Here is a 6358-nt window from a genome sequence, read left to right as displayed (position 1 = left end):
CTAAAAAAAAAAAAAAAAATTAAAGCAGTTAGGGGATTTTTATTACTTTTGTCAATTAACTAAATAGAAGCAGCTAAGACTTCAAAGGCAGCACATCTCACAGTAGCCCTCAAAAGGTACTCAGGAAAAAAGAGAGCTTCATAGTTGGGGATCAATCAATGGCCCAGACAGGGAAGTAGCTAACCTAGGAACTGTGGCCTGACTTGACAGAGCATGGGAGCATGGGAAAGGCTTCAAACTTCTCCCCCACCCAGGAGTAGCCCCCGGTGTGGAGCCCCTGGGGAGCCTGGGTCATTTGCATACACTCTTAGGAGACTCTTCTTCTCCCTGGGTTTCATGTTTAGTAACTAGAGAAGGGGCTGCTAGGGAATTGGAGTCGGGGGGCCCTGGGAATATGAACTGGCCCGGCCATTTACCAAGGCCAAGGCATGGTGATCAGACAGGAGCTTCAGAGAACATCACTGAGGGTCAACTTTCTGCCCCTCCCTGAGCTTGGGGTGCTTTGCACATGCAAGTTGCTGGGTAACTCAGAGAAAAAAAAAAAAAGGGATGTTGAGAACAGACAACAATCAATTTGAAACCCTTTAGCTACAGGGAGTCAGTGTCTAGAGATGATGATGAGGCCCAGAGAGGCCACCCTTGTACGTCCCCAGGCCGATGAATAAGATGAAAGAAGCCTGTGGTAGCTCTCCACCTGATGGAGAAGCTAAACCAGCCCCTGAGGCCACAGACTGCCCCCTACTGGACAATGTGCTCTTGGACTTCCCATCCTCCAAAAAGGCTGCATGACAGCCACTGAGGTGGGTCCCCAGCTAGCACTTTGTTCCTTCTTTCTGGCCTTTGAGATTTCACACCTCCTTCCAGGGAAGGAAGCTTGACTCCTGAAATGACTCTCAAGGAGGAAAAGTACCTTCTCTGCAGTCAGTCAGCCCAGGGCCATACCACAGTCTCGGTGGTTTCTGCTCTGCCAGGTTCCCCTCTTCTCATTTCTTTGACGTTGTGGTTAGAGCATCCCTGTTCTTGTCTGTCAATCATCAGTCAGTCAGATCTCCAAGCCTGGGCATTGACTTGATCCCTGGACATTACAATGGAATCTATCTAACCTGAAATAGGGAACAGCAATAATAACAGCTCTGACACTGGTATGGGTACGGTAGTTTTGACACACCTAAAAATATGTACCGTTTATGACCTTAAGGAACCATTAGCATATGTTGTCTTCTACTTATTTGAAACAAGACTGATCAATAGGTTGTGATACCAGTTACAAGACACTGAAATACAGGTTGTCAGCGGCATCCCAAAACCTTGGAGTTTCCTCCCTTTCCCATCTCTTCTGTCTCCTCACAACCAGACATTAAAACATTATTAGTGTCGACATAAAATCATAACTCTTGCCTCAAAGGGGATAAGAGATAGTTTATTTTGGAGCCAAATATGAGTGACCATGACTCGGAAACAGGTTGGGGTTACTCCAAATTTCATGTTCCAATGAACTATCAATTTCATCAACTTTTTATAGTAACAAAACAAAGAAAGTCATAGATCAACATACTCTTCAAATACACTGATGGGTACATTCAGTAGGTGGATCATAGCAAGGCAGGGGAATTCTACTATAGGTCTCAGATGCTGTCTGATGGCATCTTAGCTTTTTGATTGATGGAATCTGGTGGTCTGTTAGCAAATATCTTTCAAATAGGTTTTTTAATCTGATAGTCACAGGAATGTTAACTCAGAAACGAGGTGGACAAGGAAATGGCTATTTAGGGGCTAAAGCTAGCCTGAGATAAATGGTAATTAGGTTCTGGACCTGTAACATTCCAGATTCTCCACAATCACCTGAGCACTAAGAAGTTAATCAGTCTTGTAGAAGAAAGTCCAGTATGAAGATGCATGGTTTTTCTGGGAACTTCCATTCACATCATGCATGATTCAGCAGGGGCCAGAGTCTAGTCTTTTCCTATTGATGAGCACCCACCACGCTAGAGGTGGCCAAGTGGCCCTTGACTGTAAATCACTTCAGCTGCTCCTGACAGCAGCTGCCTGGGGCTCTCTGCAAGCAATGTTTAGCATATCAAGTTTAATTTTACAAACACTCACACTGTGTTTTCTGTGTACTGGACACTGTTTTTGGAAAACTATACAACTATAAACTCACTGAACTTTGTAAGAGCCTCAGGAGGCTGGCGGGATTATATTCCCTCATTTTGAAAACTGAGGCACAGTAGCCCACAGTAGTGGAAAGCTGGGCCTCAAGTGCTCAAGAAGTGTTGCTCCATAGTACCACCATAGGTCTGAGAGACAGCTCTGAGGGTAAAGGCACCTGCTGTCAAGATGTGATGACTGGAGTTCAATCCCTGAAGTCCACGTGGCGGAAGGAGAGAACTGATTCCCATATGTCACCTGACCTCCACACATGCACCAGTGGCACATGATTACTCACACACACTGTGGAGTTCAGAGGTCAGGTCTCAAGGAGCCAGGAGATTAAAGATCAGTGGAGCAACTAGCAAATGCAACATACTTCAGTTTCTCTGTGTGAGAGCATTTTATGGGGAATCACACAAAGACCAAAACAGAATGAGTCATGTTTACTGCTTACTTGTGGTTCCCTGGACGTGTGGTAGTGACCATCAAGTCATTTGGAAGTCCACACCATCACCATGTTGTCTAAACCTTTATCTGGCCCTCACATTCTTTATTCTCTTCACATATATACACAAGATAAATGAACGTAATTAAACATTTTTTAAAGAAAATATCTCCCACAAAATAATGAATTAAGATTTTTGGTTTTTCTTTTTCTCATATCAAACTGAGTTCAAAGTAGACTGCAGGGTACTTCCTCAGCCATTACTTCCCATCAAGTTTACACCTGGGGAAACAGAGGCCCAGAGAAGGAAAGAGACCTTCCATAGGGTCATAAAGTCAGCTAAGGGCAAAGTCAGGGCAGAGTCCTGCCCTCAACTTCCCTTTGGCCTCATATCGGATTGCTTACCTAGCTAAAGTTTCCCCTAGAAATCAGTTTGGGAAGTGTGGTAGGTTTAAGAAAAGTCTTTACATTTTTTCTTCCTCCCTCCCATTGAGAGGTGAGGTCTGCTTGGCCTCTCCTCAGGAGTGGGCTGTTGGTGCCTTGCCTGTGAATAGCAAAGCAAAAATGGAGGACTGAATCATAAAAGGTTCTCTCTCTCTCTCTCTCTCTCTCTCTCTCTCTCTCTCTCTGTCTCTGTCTCTCTCTGTCTCTTTCTTCCTTTGCTGCCTTTGCTGTTCACACTGGAGAAATCCGGCTGTCATACTGTCAGGCAGCCCTGCAGAGACACTCACAGGAAGAACCAATGCCTCTTGCTAACAGCCATATTAGGACACCATCTTGGAAGTCTATCACCCAGTCCAGCAAGTGTTCAGATGATAACAGCCCCAGCCAACTGCTTGACTGCAACCTCATGAGCCTCCCTGAGCCAGAACCACCCAGCCAGGCTGTCCTTAGACTCCTGACCTTCAAAAGCTGTGGGAGACAATAGGAACTTGTTGCTTAAAGCTGCCAAGTTTGAAGTCACTTTCTGTGTAACAGTAAATAACACAAGGGGCCCTGTCTTAATCTCACAGTGCTGTTACCTTTTGAATCTTGTGCTGCCCATGAATCTCACTTTGTTATTATTGTATGTATGTATGCCTGATGTCATGTGCAGGGGCTCATGTACCATAGTGCACATGTGGAGTCAGAGGACAACTTTGTAGAGTTGGTTCTTTCCTTCCACCTTTACATTATTCCAAGGAAATTGAACTCAGGTCACCAGGATTGCACAGCAGGCACCTTTACTTTACTGAGCCATCTTGCTAGCCCCAATGTTTATTATTGTTAATGTTAACTGTTTAAAAATAATTTATAAAATATAATCTATTAGTATTCCTATTCAATGAGACCCATTATCTCACAGAGGAAATCACTTTGTATCTCTCTTCTTATCAGTCTCTGGCAAGTATTCAATCACTATATTGACTGGGCACCACAGAATCAAGCAGAAATTCCCTCAACAAGTAATTACTGTTGAATGATACTATTCAAGGAGCTAAGACCTTCGTCTGCACATTACACTTGTACAATCTCCTTGGCTATTTGACTATTTTATTTCTATGAAATCAGGTTCTCAGTCTTCCTCATATTTATGATTTGATTTCTGCTATAATACCTAATAGATGAAAGATAGATAAATAGATAGATAGATAGATATATAGATAGACAGATAGATGATAGAAAGTTGAAACTGAAATACAAATATGGTCATTAATATCCTTAATGAGTTTTCAATATACTTAAATTACAGAACATAATTTATGAGGACAGTAGTGTGGGAATGTATTCTGATGCTCATTCATTTGACAACTCTTTTTTGGCACCTACTAGGCATTGGACATATGACTGTAAACATGAGAGACAGTCTTTGGTCTGAACATGGGCCACCACCTTCATCACTACCTTGATTTCTACTACCAACATCTTTTGCTTAGGCTATTAGGCTAATCCATCACTCTAATCCTAGCTGGCCTCTCCATTCCCACTTTTCTCCCTGTAATAAAATCTTGGCTGTGTCCAAAGGGATCCCATGAAACCTGTGTCAGCATATTACTCCTTTTCTCTAACAATGATAATGGCTGCCCACTTGTAGGGGTGGCAGACATGGCCACTAGTCTTTCAATTATACCTATCAAAAGGTGGACTGTATTCCTCAGCCTACCAAATTAAGGCTGGCCTTGTGACTTTCTTTGACTAATAGAACATGGTAGATAGAACACTGAGCTAGTTCTGAGCATGGGTTTAGGAGGTTCCAAACACTTCTATTCTTGATCCTGGAACCTTTACCTGCCAAGCAAACAAGCCAGATACCATACACTATTGCTAGGAGTGGAGTGGCGGTGGGGGGGGGGGGTTTTTTTTTGAACGACACTGAGAGAACCATTGCAGGAAAAGCCTCTCCAGACCAGTCAATTACCAACTAGCTGAGAAACCCAGATGAGATCAGAGTTAACCCAGCCTTCTGGAACCTTCTGGATGACCTACAGACTCAGAAGCTAAAAGCATGTTTGTTGTTCTTGGTTTGTTAGACAACAGGAGCTTACTGACACACCATCTCATTCAGACAAAGAGTCAAACTTTTTAAATTAACTGTATCCTAGAGCTTAGAGTATATTGCTTGGCTCATGGTAGGTGCTCAAGGAACACATTGAAATAATTAAGAAACTGATAAATGGAATTAGCATTCAATGAATGAAACAAGAAGAAAACAAGTAAGCAGCAAAATAATTACTGACTGTGGTAAGTGCTATGTCGGAATCATGCAATTGCTGAGGTAGAGAAAGAGAGGAAGGGACAATGGATCCATGGCTGGTTCCCCATTTACTTATTTTTTGTATTTTATCTATTTTTTTTTAATTTTTGTGCATGAATGTTTTGCCTGCATGTATATGAGTGCACCATGGGTGTGCAGTGCCCACAGAGGCCAGAAGAGGGCATCAGATCCCCTGAAACTGGAGTTAACAGATGGTTGTTATCTGCCATGTGGGTGCTGGGAACCAAACCTGGGTCCTCCAGAAGAACAGCAAGCACTCTTAAGCACTCTGAGTCATCTCTCCAGCCCCCCACCCCCACCATTTACTTTAGAATAAAGCAAAACTTCTTCCAAGAGACTCCCAAGACCCTCAAGGACCTTGCTTGCCCACTCCCTTACCTTGCTGGCCTTGTCTTTTGCCACTTTCAGGACCTCTGATCCACTGATACTGGACCCCCTGATGCTCTCACCTCAGGTCTGTGCTGATGTCCCTACTTGGAATGTTCCCTTAGATATCCTTCCCACATCCCACCCTTCTTCAGGTTCCTCCTCAGGTGTGACCCCTTCATCAAGCCCTTTCTGACTGGCCTACAGAAATAGTCACCACTGGAATTCTCTAATTCCTTACCCTGCATTATAAACAAGTAAGTTAACATATAATACATCAGATGTATGTATTAGTATGGGGTGCGGGGGCACTGCACAACATGAATGCACTTATATACTGCATATTATACCCTCTGATGTATTATAGTTAACTCATTTGCTTATTGTCTGCTTCTGACACCAAAATGAAAACAAGGGAAGGGGTTTTTATTTCAGTTAATTTGCCCTTAGAACAATATTGTCTTACAGCAGAAATTTACTCAGTGAATATCAAAATGCATTAGGGGCCATAATATCGTGTCAATCCTTGGATTAAGCAAGGTGAGCATTTGGCTTTGAGCCATACTTGGAAATGACATGACCTTTTTTAAATAGCCAGAATTAGGGCTGGAGAGATGGCTCAGTGGTTAATAGCACTGGCT

Source organism: Nannospalax galili, unplaced genomic scaffold (assembly GCF_000622305.1).
Source record: "Nannospalax galili isolate Female #2095 unplaced genomic scaffold, S.galili_v1.0 scaffold24, whole genome shotgun sequence".
Classification (NCBI taxonomy): domain Eukaryota; kingdom Metazoa; phylum Chordata; class Mammalia; order Rodentia; family Spalacidae; genus Nannospalax; species Nannospalax galili.
This window is presented reverse-complemented; position numbering follows the sequence as displayed.